Source organism: Calliphora vicina, chromosome 1 (genome assembly GCF_958450345.1).
Source record: "Calliphora vicina chromosome 1, idCalVici1.1, whole genome shotgun sequence".
NCBI lineage: Eukaryota > Metazoa > Arthropoda > Insecta > Diptera > Calliphoridae > Calliphora > Calliphora vicina.
Genome location: NC_088780.1, coordinates 77,667,483 through 77,688,272, shown reverse-complemented (window position 1 = coordinate 77,688,272; position 20,790 = coordinate 77,667,483). Strand labels below are relative to the sequence as shown.

Here is a 20,790-nt window from a genome sequence, read left to right as displayed (position 1 = left end):
TTCATGCAAAAATAAAAGATGTGGAAATCAACCAAATTTCAAAAGCAGATTTCAAATTAAAAAAAATACTGCAGAGCTTATTGAGGAATATTGGAAAAAAACTCCACAAAAGGAAAAGTCTAAAATAAATAAGACTATGCTTCATGAAGAAAATATTATGCAACGCTTCATGTACAACGAACATTATTACAGCACTGAAGGATTTTCGCGAAAACAACGAGATATTAAAATTGTTGTTGGAGATTATGAAAACATTTTTACATTTATTTATAATTCTCCCAGGCCGTTTCAGGTAACCTCAATTTTTTTACGCGAATTTGAATCACTCAATCCTGGAAAACAGCTTTTTAATAATATTGTGGATATATATATCCACGTTCTGTTATATGAGTTAAAAATAACACATGTAGAAGCTTGCACGTGTGAAGAAGGAGAAGCTATATTTTTTAAATTTTAAAGATTTAGAGGATAATTTTCAATATTTGTTTGATATAAATAATAACAAATTGATCATCATACCTATATTATATAGAAACCATTTTACATTTCTGTATGCAAATTCTGCTGCAAAAATTGTAGATTACATCGATCCAATGGGAAGATAAAAGAGTGTCAGGAATGTTAACATTAACAAATTCTTTAAAATAATAACAAAATTTGGATTTTCATCAAATCAGTGGAAAAGCGAACAAATGCCACATTCTTTTCAGAAAGACACATATAATTGTGGCGTATATTGCTGTCAATTCATCGAAGCTCTTTTAAAAAATCTTCCATTGACTGAAATAATGAATTCAGACTCATATCGGGAAGTAATGAAAAAAAAATTGTTGTCATTTACAAGAAATATGACAGACAGCTGTTTACACTGTGAAGGTGATTTACCAACCGATATGCATACTTCAAAATGTAAACAGTGCAATAGAACTGTTGATGCAGAATGCCTAAAAAAATACTACGACACTAACGATACTTCCGATGTTGCCTTTCTTTGTCACTTATGCTTAAGACTAACATAAGCATGTACTTCGTAAACTTCGTACTATTTCAACAATCTTAACTAAATATTTTATCAAATCTTAATTTATGAACATAATTTTTAAGAATATAATTATGTAAATAGAATTAATTACTAACTTTTTTGATATATTATTATAATTATATTTAATAAATATAATTATATATATATAAAAATATATATCTCGAAGACAGGTCTGGTTCCAGACATATACAATATAGTTTTGGAATATACTAGCCCCAGGCTACTCCTACTCTGGCGGTGACCCGATTCATGTCTTCTCTAAATTTCCCAAAAATTCACTTGAAATTTCCATATATTTCATAAATTTTTGGTGAAAAACCAATTTTTTCATAAAATGCTATCTCGAATTCAGGGCTGGTTCCAGATATATACGATATAGTTTTAGAATCAACTAGCCCCAGGCTACTTCCACTCTTGCGGTGACCTGATTCATGTCTTCTCTAAATTTCTTAAAAATGCACTTGAAATTTCCATATTTTTGATACATTTTTGGCGAAAAACCAATTTTTTTCAAAAATTTTAACTCGAATACAGGGCTGGTTCCAGACATATAAGATATAGTTTTGGAATCTACTAGTCCCAGGTTACTTCCACTCATCCGGTGACCCGATTCATGTCTTCTCTAAATTTCACTTGAAATTTCCATATATTTCATAAATTTTTGGTGCAAAAGCAATTTTTTCAAAAAAAGCTATCTCGAATTCAGGGCTGGTTCCAGACATATACGATATAGTTTTGGAATCTACTAGTCCCAGGCTACTTTCATTCATCCGGTGACCCGATTCATGTCTTCTCTAAATTTCTGAAAAATTCACTTCAAATTTCCATATATGTATTTCATAAATTTTTGGTGAAAATCCAATTTTTTCAAAAAATTCTATCTGGAATACAGGGCTGGTTCCAGACATATTACATATAGATTTGGAATCTACTAGTCCTAGGCTACTTCCACTCTGGCGGTGACACGATTCATGTCTTCTCTAAATTTCTTAAAAATTCACTTAAAATTTCCAAATATTTCATAAATTTTTGGTGAAAAACCAATTTTTTTAAAAAAATTTAACTCGAATTCAGGGCTGGTTACAGACATATACGATATAGTTTTGGAATCTACTAGTCCTAGGCTACTTCCACTCTGGCGGTAACCCGATTCATGTCTACTCTAAATTTCTTAAAAATTCACTTGAAATTTCCAAATATTTCATAAATTTTTGGTGAAAAACCAATTTTTTTAAAAAAATTTAACTCAAATACAGGGCTGGTTCCAGACATATACGATATAGTTTTGGAATCTACTAGTCCCAGGCTACTTCCACTCTTTCGGTGACCTGATTCATGTCTTCTCTAAATTTCTGAAAAATTCACTTGAAATTTCCATATTTTTCCTAAATTTTTGGTGAAAAACCAATATTTTCAAAAAATGCTATCTCGAATACGGAGCTGGTTCCAGATATATACGATATAGTTTTGGAATCTACTAGTCCCAGGCTACTTCCACTCTGGCGGTGACCCGATTCATGTCTTCTATAAATTTCCCACAAATTCACTTGAAATTTCTATATATTTCATAAATTTTTGGTGAAAAACCAATTTTTTCAAAAAATTCTATCTCAAATACAGGGCTGGTTCCAGACATATACGATATAGTTTTGGAATCTACTAGTCCTAAGCTAATTCCACTCAGGCGCTGACCCGATTCATGTCTTCTCTAAATTTGGGAACAATTCACTTGAAAATTACACATTTTCCATAAATTTTTGTTGAAAATCCAATTTTTTACAACAAAAATTTATATAATTAATTAATTTTTTAAAATTAAATTAGTTTATGTTTTTTATTGATTTCTTTCCATAAAATTAAATAATTTTATAATATTTATTGAAAAAATCTATTTTTACCGATTTAAAAACTAGTTTAACAGTGTTTGGAACGTATTTAACATAAATGTGGGACGTATTTAACTGACGTATTTAACTTCACACCCTTATAAAAGGGTGACTTTTAAATAATGTCTTTTTTAATAACTTACTTTTTAAGTAGTAAAGTCTAAAAAAACAAAATAAACAAACAAAACAAAAAAACTGTTACTTTTTTCAATTTGCCATTTTTTTTTATTGCATGTTTATTTTTAGAAAAACAGAAACGAATATTGCATTACTGTGTGAAAACCATTATTTGACGCACAATAAAATAACTAAGCAGTGGTGTAGTGAGTACAACAACAGACTAGCAAACGGATGGTTGATGGTTCGACTCTTGGCTGCGACTTATTTTTTTTTTTATTTTTTGTTTGCAAATACAAAATTCTATATAACTCTACTAACAAAACAACTTATTTCCGTCCAAAATATCCCAGCAAAAACTTTTCTTACAAATAAGCCGAAAAATAAGGGGAATTCAACTACTAATTTTTCTACTGTAAGAAGTCATTATTTTTGTTCGCGATGTCCCAAAAGTAATCCTTTATATTTTGGCCAGAAATAAGTTGTTTTGTTAAAGTTATTTATAGAATTTTTATTTACACAAAAAAATAAAAATAAAAAAAATAAGTCGCAGACAAAAAAGTATTTGAACAAAATCCACCCCTCGTAGCGCCCTCCCTGAGAAACAACTGGGTATACCCTATATAGTTTTGACATCTACTTCCTCCCAGCTTTCACCCTCCATGACCAAACTTAATTCAACCGATATGCATACTTCAAAATGTAAACAGTGCAATAGAACTGTTGATGCAGAATGCCTAAAAAAATACTACGACACTAACGATACTTCCGATGTTGCCTTTCTTTGTCACTTATTCTTAAGACTAACATAAGCATGTACTTCGTAAACTTCGTACTATTTCAACAATCTTAACTAAATATTTTATCAAATCTTAATTTATGAACATAATTTTTAAGAATATAATTATGTAAATAGAATTAATTACTAACTTTTTTGATATATTATTATAATTATATTTAATAAATATAATTATATATATATAAAAATATATATCTCGAAGACAGGGCTGGTTCCAGACATATACAATATAGTTTTGGAATCTACTAGTCCTAGGCTACTTCCACTCTGGCGGTGACACGATTCATGTCTTCTCTAAATTTCTTAAAAATTCACTTAAAATTTCCAAATATTTCATAAATTTTTGGTGAAAAACCAATTTTTTAAAAAAATTTTAACTCGAATTCAGGGCTGGTTACAGACATATACGATATAGTTTTGGAATCTACTAGTCCTAGGCTACTTCCACTCTGGCGGTAACCCGATTCATGTCTACTCTAAATTTCTTAAAAATTCACTTGAAATTTCCAAATATTTCATAAATTTTTGGTGAAACCCAATTTTTTTAAAAAAATTTAACTCAAATACAGGGCTGGTTCCAGACATATACGATATAGTTTTGGAATCTACTAGTCCCAGGCTACTTCCACTCTTTCGGTGACCTGATTCATGTCTTCTCTAAATTTCTGAAAAATTCACTTGAAATTTCCATATTTTTCCTAAATTTTTGGTGAAAAACCAATATTTTCAAAAAATGCTATCTCGAATACGGAGCTGGTTCCAGATATATACGATATAGTTTTGGAATCTACTAGTCCCAGGCTACTTCCACTCTGGCGGTGACCCGATTCATGTCTTCTATAAATTTCCCACAAATTCACTTGAAATTTCTATATATTTCATAAATTTTTGGTGAAAAACCAATTTTTTCAAAAAATTCTATCTCAAATACAGGGCTGGTTCCAGACATATACGATATAGTTTTGGAATCTACTAGTCCTAAGCTAATTCCACTCAGGCGCTGACCCGATTCATGTCTTCTCTAAATTTGGGAACAATTCACTTGAAAATTACACATTTTCCATAAATTTTTGTTGAAAATCCAATTTTTTACAACAAAAATTTATATAATTAATTAATTTTTTAAAATTAAATTAGTTTATGTTTTTTATTGATTTCTTTCCATAAAATTAAATAATTTTATAATATTTATTGAAAAAATCTATTTTTACCGATTTAAAAACTAGTTTAACAGTGTTTGGAACGTATTTAACATAAATGTGGGACGTATTTAACTGACGTATTTAACTTCACACCCTTATAAAAGGCTGACTTTTTAATAATGTCTTTTTTAATAACTTACTTTTTAAGTAGTAAAGTCTAAAAAAACAAAATAAACAAACAAAACAAAAAAACTGTAACTTTTTTCAATTTGCCATTTTTTTTTATTGCATGTTTATTTTTAGAAAAACAGAAACGAATATTGCATTACTGTGTGAAAACCATTATTTGACGCACAATAAAATAACTAAGCAGTGGTGTAGTGAGTACAACAACAGACTAGCAAACGGATGGTTGATGGTTCGACTCTTGGCTGCGACTTATTTTTTTTTTATTTTTTGTTTGCAAATACAAAATTCTATATAACTCTACTAACAAAACAACTTATTTCCGTCCAAAATATCCCAGCAAAAACTTTTCTTACAAATAAGCCGAAAAATAAGGGGAATTCAACTACTTATTTTTCTACTGTAAGAAGTCATTATTTTTGTTCGCGATGTCCCAAAAGTAATCCTTTATATTTTGGCCAGAAATAAGTTGTTTTGTTAAAGTTATTTATAGAATTTTTATTTACACAAAAAAATAAAAATAAAAAAAATAAGTCGCAGACAAAAAAGTATTTGAACAAAATCCACCCCTCGTAGCGCCCTCCCTGAGAAACAACTGGGTATACCCTATATAGTTTTGACATCTACTTCCTCCCAGCTTTCACCCTCCATGACCAAACTTAATTCAGGTCTGTCCTAAATGGCCCCTATAACACTTTGAACATAAATGTAAAAAAAGTAATTCAACAAAATCCACCCCTCGTAGCGCCCTCCCTGAGAAACAACTGGGTATACCCTATATAGTTTTGACATCTACTCCCTACCAGCTTTCACCCACCATGTTGAAACCCCATTCAGGTCTGTCCTAAAAGGCCCCTATAACACTTTGAACATAAATGTTAAAAAAGTAATTGAACAAAGTCCACTCATCGTAGCGCCCTCCCTGAGAAACAACTGGGTATACCCTATATAGTTTTGACATCTACTCCCTCCCAGCTTTCACCCACCATATCCAAACCTCATTCAGGTCTGTCATAAATGGCCCCTATAACACTTTGAACATAAATGTTAAAAAAGTAATTGAACAAAGTCCACTCATCGTAGCGCCCTCCCTGAGAAACAACTGGGTATACCCTATATAGTTTTGACATCTACTCCCTCCCAGCTTTCACCCACCATATCCAAACCTCATTCAGGTCTGTCCTAAATGGCCCCTATAACACTTTGAACATAAATGTTAAAAAAGTAATTGAACAAAGTCCACTCATCGTAGCGCCCTCCCTGAGAAACAACTGGGTATACCCTATATAGTTTTGACATCTACTCCCTCCCAGCTTTCACCCACCATATCCAAACCTTATTCAGGTCTGTCCTAAATGGCCCCTATAACACTTTGAACATAAATGTTAAAAAAGTAATTGAACAAAGTCCACCCCTCGTAGCGCCCTCCCTGAGAAACAACTGTGTATACCCTATATAGTTTTGACATCTACTCCCTCCCAGCTTTCACCCACCATGTTGAGACCCCATTCAGGTCTGTCCTAAATGGCCCCTATCACACTTTGAACATAAATGTTAAAAAAGTAATTGAACAAAGTCCACCCATCGTAGCGCCCTCCCTGAGAAACAACTGGGTATACCCTATAAAGTTTTGACATCTACTCCCTCCCAGCTTTCACCCACCATATTGAAACCCCATTCAGGTCTGTCCTAAATGGCGCCTATAACACTTTTAACATTACAACAATTTTGGAACAAATTCCACCCCTCGTAGCGCCCTCCCTGAGAAACAACTGGGTATACCCTATATAGTTTTGATATCTACTCCCTCCCAGCTTTCACCCACCATGTCCAAACCCCATTCAGGTCTGTCCTAAATGGCCCCTATAACACTTTAAACATTACAATTTTGGAACAAAATCCACCCCCCGTAGCGCCCTCCCTGAGAAACAACTGTGTATACCCTATATAGTTTTGATATCTACTCCCTCCCAGCTTTCACCCACCATGTCCAAACCCCATTCAGGTCTGTCCTAAATGGCCCCTATCACACTTTGAACATAAATGTTAAAAAAGTAATTGAACAAAGTCCACCCATCGTAGCGCCCTCCCTGAGAAACAACTGGGTATACCCTATATAGTTTTGACATCTACTCCCTCCCAGCTTTCACCCACCATGTTGAAACCCCATTCAGGTCTGTCCTAAATGGCCCCTATAACACTTTTAACATTACAACAATTTTGGAACAAATTCCACCCCTCGTAGCGCCCTCCCTGAGAAACAACTGGGTATACCCTATATAGTTTTGACATCTACTCCCTCCCAGCTTTCACCCACTATGTTGAGACCCCATTCTAAATGGCCCCTACAACACTTTGAACATAAATGTTAAAAAAGTAATTGAACAAATTCCACCCCTCGTAGCGCCCTCCCTGAGAAACAGCTGGGTATACCCTATATAGTTTTGATATCTACTCCCTCCCAGCTTTCACCCACTATGTTCAAACCCCATTCAGGTCTGTCCTAAATGGCCCCTATCACACATTGAACATAAATGTTAAAAAAGTAATTGAACAAAGTCCACCCATCGTAGCGTCCTCCCTGAGAAACAACTGTGTATACCCTATATAGTTTTTACATCTTCTCCCTCCCAGCTTTCACCCACCATATCCAAACCTCATTCAGGTCTGTCCTAAATGGCCCCTATAACACTTTGAACATAAATGTTAAAAAAGTAATTGAACAAAGTCTACCCCTCGTAGCGCCCTCCCTGAGAAACAACTGGGTATACCCTATATAGTTTTGACATCTACTCCCTCCCAGCTTTCACCCACCATATCCAAACCTCATTCAGGTCTGTCCTAAATGGCCCCTATAACACTTTGAACATAAATGTTAAAAAAGTAATTGAACAAAGTCCACCCCTCGTAGCGCCCTCCCTGAGAAACAACTGGGTATACCCTATATAGTTTTGCCATCTACTCGCTCCCAGCTTTCACCCACTATGTCCGAACCCCATTCAGGTCTGTCCTAAATGGCCCTTATCACACATTGAACATAAATGTTAAAAAAGTAATTGAACAAAGTCCACCCATCGTAGCGCCCTCCCTGAGAAACAACTGGGTATACCCTATATAGTTTTGCCATCTACTCCCTCCCAGATTTTGCCCACCATGTCCAAAACTCATTCAGGTCTGTCCTAAATGGCCCCTATCACACTTTGAACATAAATGTTAAAAAAGTAATTGAACAAAGTCCACCCATCGTAGCGCCCTCCCTGAGAAACAACTGGGTATACCCTATATAGTTTTGACATCTACTCCCTCCCAGCTTTCACCCACCATGTTGAAACCCCATTCAGGTCTGTCCTAAATGGCCCTTATAACACTTTTAACATTACAACAATTTTGGAACAAATTCCACCCCTCGTAGCGCCCTCCCTGAGAAAGAACTGGGTATACCCTATATAGTTTTGATATCTACTCCCTCCCAGTTTTCACCCACCATGTTGAAACACCATTCAGGTCTGTCCTAAATGGCCCCTATAACACTTTTAACATTACAACAATTTTGGAACAAATTGCACCCCTCGTAGCGCCCTTCCTGAGAAAGAACTGGATATGCCCTATATAATTTTGACATCTACTCTCTCCCAGCTTTCACCCGGTATCTCAAAACCCCATTCAGGTCTGTCCTAAATGGCCCCTATAACGCTTTGAACATTAATGTAAACAAAGTAATCGAACAAATTCCGCCCCTAGTAGCGCCTTCCCTGAGAAACAACTGGGTATACCCTATATAGTTTTGATATCTACTCCCTCCCAGCTTTCACCTACCATATCCAAACCCCATTCAGGTCTGTCCTAAGTGGCCCGCCAATGAACTTGAATACTACATATTCAAACTGTAATTTTAATCTTAATATGAAGACGTTTTTTTTATTTTTTAACTAAAAGTTTAAATTTAAGGTATTTTCTTTAATTGGTGAATAAAAATAATTCATTTTATTATGTTTTTGCCAAAAAAAAACTATGTTTTTCAAATTTACTTTATTTAACAGTGCTATGTTAAGTAGTTAACATATATGTGGGACGTATTTAACTTACGAATTTAACTTCACACCCTTCAAATATTTTATTCCGTACCTTTTATTTTTATTGGTTCAAGTCCTAAGTAAGCATTTTGAAAGATTTGTTTTTAGAATTGTAACTTCTTGCAGTAATATTTATATATTTATAGAAGGAGCTATCGGAACACTCATCTATAGTGATCGAAAGTGTCTTTGTCTTTAGTTATTTGTCGAATTTCAGAAACAATACAATTTTTGTGAGTCATTATTACTTATTTAAATTCGAAATTATGAAAAATTTTAAGCAATTTAATAAACTTAAATATATATGAACATTTATTCGTTTTATTCGATTATTCTACATAAAATTGTTCGAATTATTCGTTATTCGAAAATGGCCATTTTTAAATTGATCGAATAATTATTCGTAAGAAATTATTCGATTAATCGAACGATCATTAGTCGAATGAATACCCTAATATGTACATTAGAGTGACAACCGATTTTTTTTTTAGATTTCAAAGAGTGCCGGGTGGAATATTGTGACACTAGGCCTATATGTTAAGTGCAGAAAATTTGAGCCAAATCGGGCAACGACTTCTGGACGCGCATCGAGGTCAAAGTTCAGATATATGCAAAATTATACTATTTATATGGAATAAATAGGTGAAACTCGTTAACTTTCTGCATTGTTTTCTATAAATATGTAGATTTATTTATATTAATGAATATTACATTAAAAAACAATTTTTGGAAATTATCTGCCAAAATTATAGAAAAATACAAATTTTTCAGTTTTTGAAAAAATGTTGCTACTAAATAAATACTTTTGCAATTGAATGCAAAAGAATCGAAATATGTACGTTAAAAAAATAATTTTTTTGGCCATACCTGCGGATAGGTTAACGGTATCCTACGAAGACAAAAACACATACACAAGTAAATACGGATATATTTTAAATAAAAATGAGCTTATATTTTAATTTTTCTCGAAATATGTTAATTTTTTTTCCTAAATTTTTTGTTCATGTGGCCTGAAACACGTTAATGGTCTGGCGAATTTGTAATAACTTTAACATTTTTTAACCAAATTTTGTCATTTATATCTCCTTACAACGATAATTACGTACACATTTCGATTCTTTTGCATTCAATTGCAAAATTATTTATTTAGTAGCAAAATTTTCCGAATTTTGGCGATAGTACAGTTTTTGGGTCATTTTGACCCAAGGGGATGCAGGGTTAACTTCCAAAAAAAAATTTTAATGTAATATTCATTAATATAAATAAATCTATACATTTCTAGAAAACAATGCAGAAATTTAACGAGTTTCACCTATTTATTAAATATAAATAGTATAATTGTCCATATATCTGAACTTTGACCTCTTTGCGCGTCCAGAAATCGTTGCCCGATTTGGCTCAAATTTTCAGCACTTAACATATAGGCCTAGTGTTACAATATTCCAAGCGGCACTCTTCAAAATTTTAACAAAAAATTTTTTCAATACAACTGATTGTCTCTCTAATGTACATGTGCGCAAACACTAAAAACAGATAAAGGGAATGTGTTCTTTAAATGCACGGTACGAATAAGGTACGGTTTATTTTCGAACTCTGCTTTTCAAGTAAGTAAAGCGTTTTATTGAGTCTTTTTTTTCTTTACATGGAAGAATGAGATACAAAATCGACATTTTGATGTATAAAATCTTAAAACTATATATTTGTCTTGTTTTAATACACATTAAAAGATGAAAAGCAACTTGCTAAATAAAAATCATATGTTGTTAACATTGAACTGTTAAAATGATACGCAAACAATGCTTGCTCCCGGCATTTACTATAACTAACAGAGAAGACTGTTAAACAAAATAAATACATAAAACTAAATAACACTTAAAACTAAATAAAACAAAACCGTAAATCACATTGGCCAACAGTGAAAACCGATATCACAGATAAATTAAATGACTAACAATAATTACATGTAACATAAGGAGTGAGATCGAAAAATTCTTAACACACGTTTTTCATTACATTTTTTAACCCAAGTATTATTTGAATTTTTTTTTGATCAAGTTACCTTTGAAAAACATGTCAGTTATTATGTGTAATGTCAATTATATTAATTTTTTTGTTAATCTGATTAAAATGAGTGACCAGAAAAAAGTGCGTACTGAAATTATTAAATATTTTCAACAAAACCCAACTTGGTCTTACAAAAAGTTGGCCAAGCATACAAAGGTCTGCCGTCAAACTGTTTCCAATGTTATTAAACAGTACCGGGAGAACTTGTCAGTTGATAGAAAACCTGGTTCAGGTAGAAGGAATGGTCCACATGATGTTTCTAAAGCCAAAAAAATAGAACGCATTTTCAAAAGAGCTCCCAACACATCCGGTAGGAAAGCAGCCCGGTTAGCTCAGTGCTCGGACTATTTGGTACGAAAAGTTAAAGCTAATGCAGGTTTAAAAACATACAAGGCTCAAAAAGTTCCTGACAGGAACGCTACTAAAAATTTAGAGGCCAAAAACAGAGCACGGAAATTGAAGTCAAGTTTTATAAAAAAATATTCTTGCTGCATAATGGATGACGAAACGTATGTTCTGGCAGATTTTTCGCAACTTCCAGGTCAAAAATTTTATGTTGCTGATGCTCGAGGGAATGTTGAAGAAAAGTTTAGGACCCAAAAGCAGACAAAATTTCCCAGAAAGTTCTTGGTATGGCAAGCAATATGCAGTTGCGGCAAAAGAAGCCACTCATTTGTTACAACGGGCTCTATAAATACCGAAATTTACATCAAGGAATGTTTACAAAAAAGGCTGCTTCCATTCATAAGACTTCATAATGTGTCCACTTATTTTTGGCCTGACTTGGCATCCTGTCACTATGGCAAACAAGCCCTTGAGTGGTACAAGAACAATAATGTGGTATTTGTACCAAGAGAGGCAAATCCTCCAAACTGCCCGGAGCTAAGGCCAGTGGAGAGATATTGGGCTCTTGTTAAAAGAGAATTGAAGAGTACAAAAAAGGTGTCCAAAAGTGTGGTAGATTTTAAACGGAGATGGACTACATGTTCGAGCAAAGTGACAGAAAGCACTATAAAAACGTTAATGGAAGGGTTTCCGAAAAAGGTTCAAAATTTCATCACTAGTGATTAAAACTATAAAAATAATTTTTTTTGTAAATTGTAATAATAATTTCAATCAAATAAAAAAAAAATTAAAGCTGTAAGTTTAGTGGTTTCTTTTTTATAAACATATATGTATGTTAAGAATTTTTCGATCTCACTCCTTACATTGTATGTGAATATAAATTAAATAACAGAAATGGAATTCCCAGAATTCAAAAATCACGTTAATAAAACAGTTACATTGATGAACAATAAGTACATACATAATTCGAGAGTACCATTCAAGTACAAAAAAAATAATAAATTGTCATATAAATAAATAATAAGTAAATAAAATGGATGAAAAAGTGGTGAATTCATCCTCTATGGGCACCAGGAATTGCCTTGCAATAAAAATCCGGCAGCTTGAATGGATCCATGTCAGCATCCAAAGACTCCATAACAATACCAATAGGCGATAGGTATCCAAATCTCGACCAGTCCGTGTATCTCTCCTCCTCATAAATGTCGTTCATAAGGGAGTTATCATGGTGACCAAGATTTCCAACAAATTTCCTTTGGAGGTCGAAGGCATACGCACACAAAGGTTTGACACCAGACTGGGTATATATATATGAGTTGGAGTATCGTTTGGTATGGCTTTGAAAATTTCTTCCAATACATTTTCGTAGAATTTTTCTTTCATGTATTTCCAATTCTTTTGCAACTATCGGTGAAATAGAAAACCAGATTGGAAATGCATAAATGAGAGCTGATCTGATAGCAACCTTGTACAGAAGAAGTTTCGTGTTCTGGTGAAGGTGTGAACTATTAAATAAACTGGAAAACATGCCAGTAATACGTTTAGCTTTGGTAAGTAAAATTCTTCCGTGATTATTAAATTTCATTAACTTATCAAAGTTTACTCCAAGGTACTTAATACTGGATTTAAATGGAATTTCAACGCCATTCAAGAAGAGTCTCAGAAGCTTACTTTCCGGAACCACGAATCTAGCGCATTTACCTGATGCATTTCTTATACAAATAGCCTGAGATTTTGCAGCGTTTATCTTAATGCCCCACTTTCTATAATAATTATCGATTGTGTTCAGGTGAAGAGTAGCATTACACAATGCCTGTGCTGGTGATTCATGGTGAGCGTAGATTAGACAGTCATCCACATATAAAATGGCTTTAGTGGTTCCTACACAGTGAGGAAAGTCATATAGAAATAGGTTAAATAAGTAAGGTGCCAGTACACTTCCTTGGGGCACACCGCTGTTTACTAAATCAAAACTAGACATAGACTCGTTGATCTGCACGTTGAACCTACGGTCCGTGAAATAGCTCTCAAACATCTTTACAAGAAAAGTATCAACCTCAAGCTCAATTAGCTTATATACAATTCCCTTATGCCAGACCGAATCAAAGGCCCTTTCAATGTCTAGAGAAATGGCAACGGTACAAATCTTTTGCCTCAGATTATGAATGACGTCATTGTGCAGTTTTAAAAGAGCATGTTGTGTGGAGTGGTATTTTTTAAATCCAAATTGGAACGGTGACACTGAGTTAACCAAGAAATCATTTTCAAGTTTATTTTTAATAATGTGCTCAAATACCTTTCCGATATTTGATAGTAACGATATGGGGCGAAAATCTGCAAGATTGTTACTGCTCTCCTTCTTCTTTATTGGAATAACTTTAGCAGATTTCCATGCTGCAGGAAAGTAATAGTTGTTGAGGCAATTGTTAAATAATATGGTCAGAAATATCCACGATATGTCCGGGAGCTTTTTCAGAATAAAATTTGAGACCCCGTCTATACCATACGATTTTTTATTGTTTACTTTTTTAACAATTTGCTTAACGTCATCAAGATTAGTAAAATGATAATTATCAGGATTTTCCAAGGAATTTGAAGTTGTGTCAAAAGAATATATGTGTTGTGGCATAACTTCCATTAAAGTGGATATACGGGAATTAATATTGTCTAACGGCCGCTCATACTCGCTGTATACTCTACTGTAGTAACTACGGAAATGTTCTGCAATGATATCATCATCGGAGATGGAAATGTTGTTGACAACAATTTCATTACAGAATGACGACTTCTTATTGCCTATTGCCTGGTAAATTTGCTTAAAGGCAGTTGGGCCTGGCCTTATTTTTTGCAGTTTGCTATTAAATATATTGCCTTGTTCTATGTTTACAAGCTCCTTTATAATTGTTTTTAAAAGTTGAATTTGCGTTGAAATCGTTTTATACTCTTGAGACATTCTATTTCCTGTGCGATGGAAAATTTTCTTTAGATCACTTTGCCACCTGTGCTTTATTTTAAAAAACTTCTTAATATTTTCGGAAATTGGAGCTTTGTTATGGCTAATCTCAATCTTTTCAGAGTTGCGGTCATGTATAGATCTAAGAACAGAGTTGAACGTCGATATCAAGGAATCTATTTCATTATTCTGAAGATTTCTATATTCAGAAGGCATTGAAGTTGTGTCAAAAGAATATATGTGTTGTGGCATAACTTCCATTAAAGTGGATATACGGGAATTAATATTGTCTAACGGCCGCTCATACTCGCTGTATACTCTACTGTAGTAACTACGGAAATGTTCTGCAATGATATCATCATCGGAGATGGAAATGTTGTTGACAACAATTTCATTACAGAATGACGACTTCTTATTGCCTATTGCCTGGTAAATTTGCTTAAAGGCAGTTGGGCCTGGCCTTATTTTTTGCAGTTTGCTATTAAATATATTGCCTTGTTCTATGTTTACAAGCTCCTTTATAATTGTTTTTAAAAGTTGAATTTGCGTTGAAATCGTTTTATACTCTTGAGACATTCTATTTCCTGTGCGATGGAAAATTTTCTTTAGATCACTTTGCCACCTGTGCTTTATTTTAAAAAACTTCTTAATATTTTCGGAAATTGGAGCTTTGTTATGGCTAATCTCAATCTTTTCAGAGTTGCGGTCATGTATAGATCTAAGAACAGAGTTGAACGTCGATATCAAGGAATCTATTTCATTATTCTGAAGATTTCTATATTCAGAAGGCATGATGTCCATACAGGCAGACTCCAAATCGTGGCGAAAACGATTCCAGTTTGTATTCTTATAGGATGTAAAAAAACGTGGATTACGTAAAAGTAAGTCGCTGCGTCTGAGAATTAATTTAAGTTTGATTGGAAAATGGTCTGAGAATGAGGGTAATGTTAAAACTCTTAAATTTTGGGAAGTGGAGTCCAAGAGGTGCGGGCTTACCAGGAAATGATCCAGAAAGGAAGATCCGTTTGGGTATGAGGGTTTGTCTGCGCAAATACGAACCACCTCGAGTGAATGGTCTAAAAGCCAATTATATAAGATTTTACCGTTTGCATTGTCCAATAGATCTCCCCACGAGGGATTTTTAGCATTCAGGTCTCCTCCAAGCACGAAACCGTCAAACTCACTAGCCACTTGTAGAATTTTTGATAGGCCATTACATAAGGCAGTGACAGGAAAGTTTCCAGGAATATAAACTGAGCCAATTAAATATTTTTTGAGTATATTATTCGTATTGAATTTTATTTGAATAAAATTACAATTGAAACCTGTATCGTTAATGTTAATACGACTATAAGATATATTGTCCTTTAAAACAATTGCTACTCCAATGTGTGAGTGGTCATATACAAAATTATAGCCTTTAAGGTATATTTTTTTGTTTCGATTTAGGCGACATTCTTGTATGAAGCCGATGTCAATTTTGTTGTAATACAGGGTGTTGTAGAGATCAATTTGACGACTTGTATCCACAAGTGATCTTACATTAAAAGTCAAAAAGTTAAGAAATTTATGGCCCATAAATACTTTTAACTTTAAAGAGTAGGCTTAAAAAAACTTTTTTTGCCTCATACTTTGACATATTTTTGTGCTCTGTAAGAAATTTATTTATCTCCTGCTCAAGCGTTAATTCCTCTGGTTCCAAAAAGAGATTAGCAAGTTTTAAAAATTCATCTACAATAGGTGATTTTTGTTTGTATGACGTTTCAGCTTGAGATGATTGCGTCCTCAACAGACTTGCAAATGTCTTACCAGGCGAAACTAGAGATGTGTTGATGACTCTATTAACGTTAGTTTTTGCAGTATTCCTGACTTCCTTTGCTTTTATAATACGCTCTTTCTTGCCAGACAGATATTTTTTATATGCTGGACATCCCCTCCAGTTTGCCGGGTGGCCGGAATTGCCACAATTTACGCAGCAAGGATCTGAATCCGTAGAATCATTGCGAGGATAAGAGCCTGGTAAGTGAGAATCATTGCACTTAACGCATTTAAAATCTGAATTGCAGTTCCTAGAAATATGTCCCCAGTGTTGACATCTGTGGCATTGGATATCATGATCCTTTCTTTTAGGCTTTTCCCACACAATGGATTGATTCAGCAAATATTTAATGTTGGATATGTCTCCCAATTTTTTTCCTGGAATCAAAGTTATGAGAAATAAACCAGGTTCCATGTTGTTTTTTTTTGAAAATGATGTTGAAAATTTTGATACCTTAGATACTGTACTAGGGACCTGAATGTCTAAAGCTGCTTTAATTTCTTCAACCTCTGTTTTGTAATACATACCGCGAAGAACTAGGGATAATTGTTTATATTCCTTTGGCGTAAATGAGTATGAACTTATTTTCTTCTCTCTTAGAAGTGACATCATTTCCGCATGAACCGAAGCATCTGACAAGTACAACTTACTTTTGTGTTTGTTTACATTCTTTATTTTAAAAATAATTTTAGGTGACTTGGCCTCCAGTTGATCACAAAGGTGCTTAACGTTTACATTGTAAAGAAATATTGGCGGGCAAAAAGATTTACCAGTCGGCTTTAAATTAGAAGTCCCATCCTTCGCCGCATTCTTAATGTTCTTATTATAACCAACAGAATCATCACAGTTATTCTGTATCTCCAAGTTAGCAAGACATGAAAATTTATTTTGATGATTTGGATCAAAGCTTACAGAAACATTTCCGTTTAAACGTGAGACGTCTACAGTAGCGGATGAAGTACCAGCACCGTCCAATCGTGGTCTTTTACCATTCTTCCCATCATTGTCGCCGGGGGACTGTATACAATAGTGACCGGCGTCGTCAACATCAGTGTCCATCCTAGAGTTTACACTCTATTCTCCACCAAATCACAATAGCCAGTATACTCAACTGTTTGTACACAGTTTTCCAGATTACTCTCCAAAAAAATAAGCAAAAGCTCGCAAAAAATAAAATAAATGCAAATTGAAATAATATTTCAGCCTCCGTACAATTTGAGTGCCAAACGTACAATCCTCTGCTTTTCAATGGCGAATTTCAAGGCGAATTTATACAAGGTGGAGTCAGTCAAACAGCTGATAATTTTTTTATTCGCTTTTTGGTTCTAACAACTGTCAAAGCTTGTTTTTATATTTAAATATCTACATATTCTAAGCTAATTAAGAAAATGTTTATTGTTTACATAAATAAGTAAAGCCCTCACTATTGAATTATCTACACTATATTAAGTTTAAATACTTATTTGTTTAATTTTTCATTTTGGTTTTTTGACATTTGTTAAGACCAATCGTTGTTTTTGTAGAACTGACACCACCTTGTATGAATTCGCCTTGGTGTACATGATATAACAGTTCATACAGTAAAGACCAGTGTTGCCACAACCTCAAAATTTTTGTAACCAAGTTTGTTTAAAAAAATAACCAAAGTGCTAAAAAAGTAACCAAAAAAAATTTATTGCAAACGTCATGTTTTTATACTTCAAGATAAATTTTATGTCAAGATTTCACCATTTACAATATTATGAAAATTAGTTCTTAATCATAAAATATTCAGAAAAATCTACCAGAATAATTTGTAATTAAATATATTTTTTTTTTATTTTTCTATTTTACACAATTATTATTACTGAATGTAAATCTTTTAATTTTTTAAAAATGTACTTCATGAAATATCTGACTTGAACATCTTGCGTTTGTTGATGCCTGAGGTAATGTCGGGTTAAGGAGAAGAAAATTTTACATGATATTTTGTTGTTGGGCAAGAGATTTGCGCAACTAAATTGCCTAGTGTGAAAGGCGTCATAGCTTTTCAAATATTACACTTTTTCTGTGGTTTTGCTGAACATTTTTCATTTTAAAAATATCTGCATGCAGCCTGTGGCATATGATATTGGTAATTTTCAAGAATGATAAACTAAAGATTACGCCATCACGCGCACATAATTAAAACTTTCTGCGCATGTAGAACTCACGGAAACTGTGTTCCTATTGGTTAATAGTCAAGTAATTGTAATTCTAAGGTTGCCAACTCTGACATAATACATAAAATGTTTCGCCAGAAATTGTAATTTTCACATATGGAACAGACTTGGCAACGCTTAAAATGGAATATCTACGTCATCTAATGGGAAATCGTGCGCAAGGCGTAATCTTTAGTTTATTATTCTAAACAAATAGCTAAGGTTGAAGCTAGCTAACTAAATATTATATTTAAACTTTCTTGTTCACATATTTTTAATCTTATTCAATTTAAAGAATCGATCAGAGGAACAAAATTGACAAATTATTTTGGTGCAGCGGAAAATATAATTGAAAACACATATGTGGGACATTTATTTTTAAAACTTTCTTTATTTTTTTGGGCAGCTCTCGCGGTTTTAATTTGTTTGGTTATTCTATATGTTTCTTCTTATTGGTTAAATATTGCATAAATTGAATAAAATGTATAAATAAATCTGATACAAAAAATAGTAGTGTAATACTCTACCTTTGATAAACATTTTAAGATATTTTCACCAAAAACGCTGCGTATCACGTAAATACAAAAATCAAATTTATATTGCTCTAGTTAGATTTAAATCTGTATTAAGAAATAAGATCTAATTACCTAAAAAAATAAATTAAAAAAAAAATATTTTTTTGGGATGTAAAATTTCGGTGTTTATCTAAATATTTCATTACATTTTTAAATAATTTTTCATTTTAATTGAAAACTATGTTCACTTTAATGTGCAGTATTAAATTTTTATTTAGAATTTTCGGAATACAACATTTTATTGAGGATAAAGCTAAAATAATCAAATTTCAACATTCTTGAAATATCAGACAAATATTCCAAAACATCTACCAGAATTACTATACTCAAAAGAAACATGTTTATGTAGACTAAGTTGTAGTACCCAAAATTTAGAGGAAAAAGACCAAAAAATCGGATATGTAATGTGAATATAAAAACGGCGATATTTCGAAAACGCGAGCAGACTGGAAAAACAAGTTTAACATAGTATTGAGGGTTCATCAACTCTTACAAAACGAAATTGAAATTTTCGGCACCAAAATGTCAGTTCCGCTGTGTAATTAAACCAATATTGGAAACTCATTTATATTCCTAAATCACAAAAATCGTAAATATCTTTTAAAAAAAATATTCTTTCTCAAATCTTTTGATATAATTTCAAAGAGCTTGAATTCCAATCAGGATAGATATAATTTGTTTATGAAAAATCTCACGTAAAATTATACACCTACAACAAGTATTAACACATTTTCAGTCTTAGACTAAATATACGATCTCGTTAGGATCGTATATTGAAAAATCTGTCTATAACAAAATGTTTTGAAAAAAGTAACCAAAATGAAAAATAAATACACATCTACACATCAGGAATAAAAATATCCAATTTTGGTTATAAATAACCAAAACGGCAACACTGATAAAGACGACAAAAAAATGTGCTTGTGCAGCCCTCTAGTATACACGCATGAGCAAAGCAACAACACTTTCGTAGATTTTGTTTATCGTATGATATTGTTTAAAAAGTGTGTGTTTTATTTATTTTTTCTGTATTGGTTTTAACAACAAATAATCTATGTATATATGGAAATAATCAAATACGGCCGTATCTATAACGAAAAATTAGCCACTGTGTATACATCGCACACAACGATCTGCTAACTAGCAGACCGATTAAGCTTAGCAGAAAGTTAGCAAAGAGTTTATTTATAATGCACTTTTGTCTGTCAATAATTTATATGAAAATCAACTCTGAAAAGTGTGATGTATTGCCAACTATTTAAAAAAAAATGAAAAAAATCAACTGATGTATTTCTTGACATTTATATTTAACTTGTTTCCCTCAAATTTTGAAATTTGAATGTAAATTTTTTTTGACCGACGCACAGTGGGGTCAAATGCGCCTTTTTTACGGATTTATTAATATCTCAACAACAATAATAGCGACGCTCGCAAAATTTTACGTGGGTAGCCCTTAGACCAATCCGCATATTGTAACAAAATTTTAGGGATATAGGAGGGGGAAGTCAATTACCCACCATATAAAATAATTATTAACTGTGCTATATCTATAGAACTACAATAGTTATGCACACTAAATTTGCTGCGGGTAACTCTAAAAACAAACTAC

General features: G+C 33.0%; 1 protein-coding gene across 1 annotated transcript in view; it reads right to left on the bottom strand.

Moving 5' to 3' along the window:
- The window catches only part of LOC135963217 (alpha/beta hydrolase domain-containing protein 17B-like), a 149,528-nt gene that overhangs the window by 68,073 nt on the left and 60,665 nt on the right, over positions 1–20,790 (bottom strand). The window lies entirely within an intron of this gene.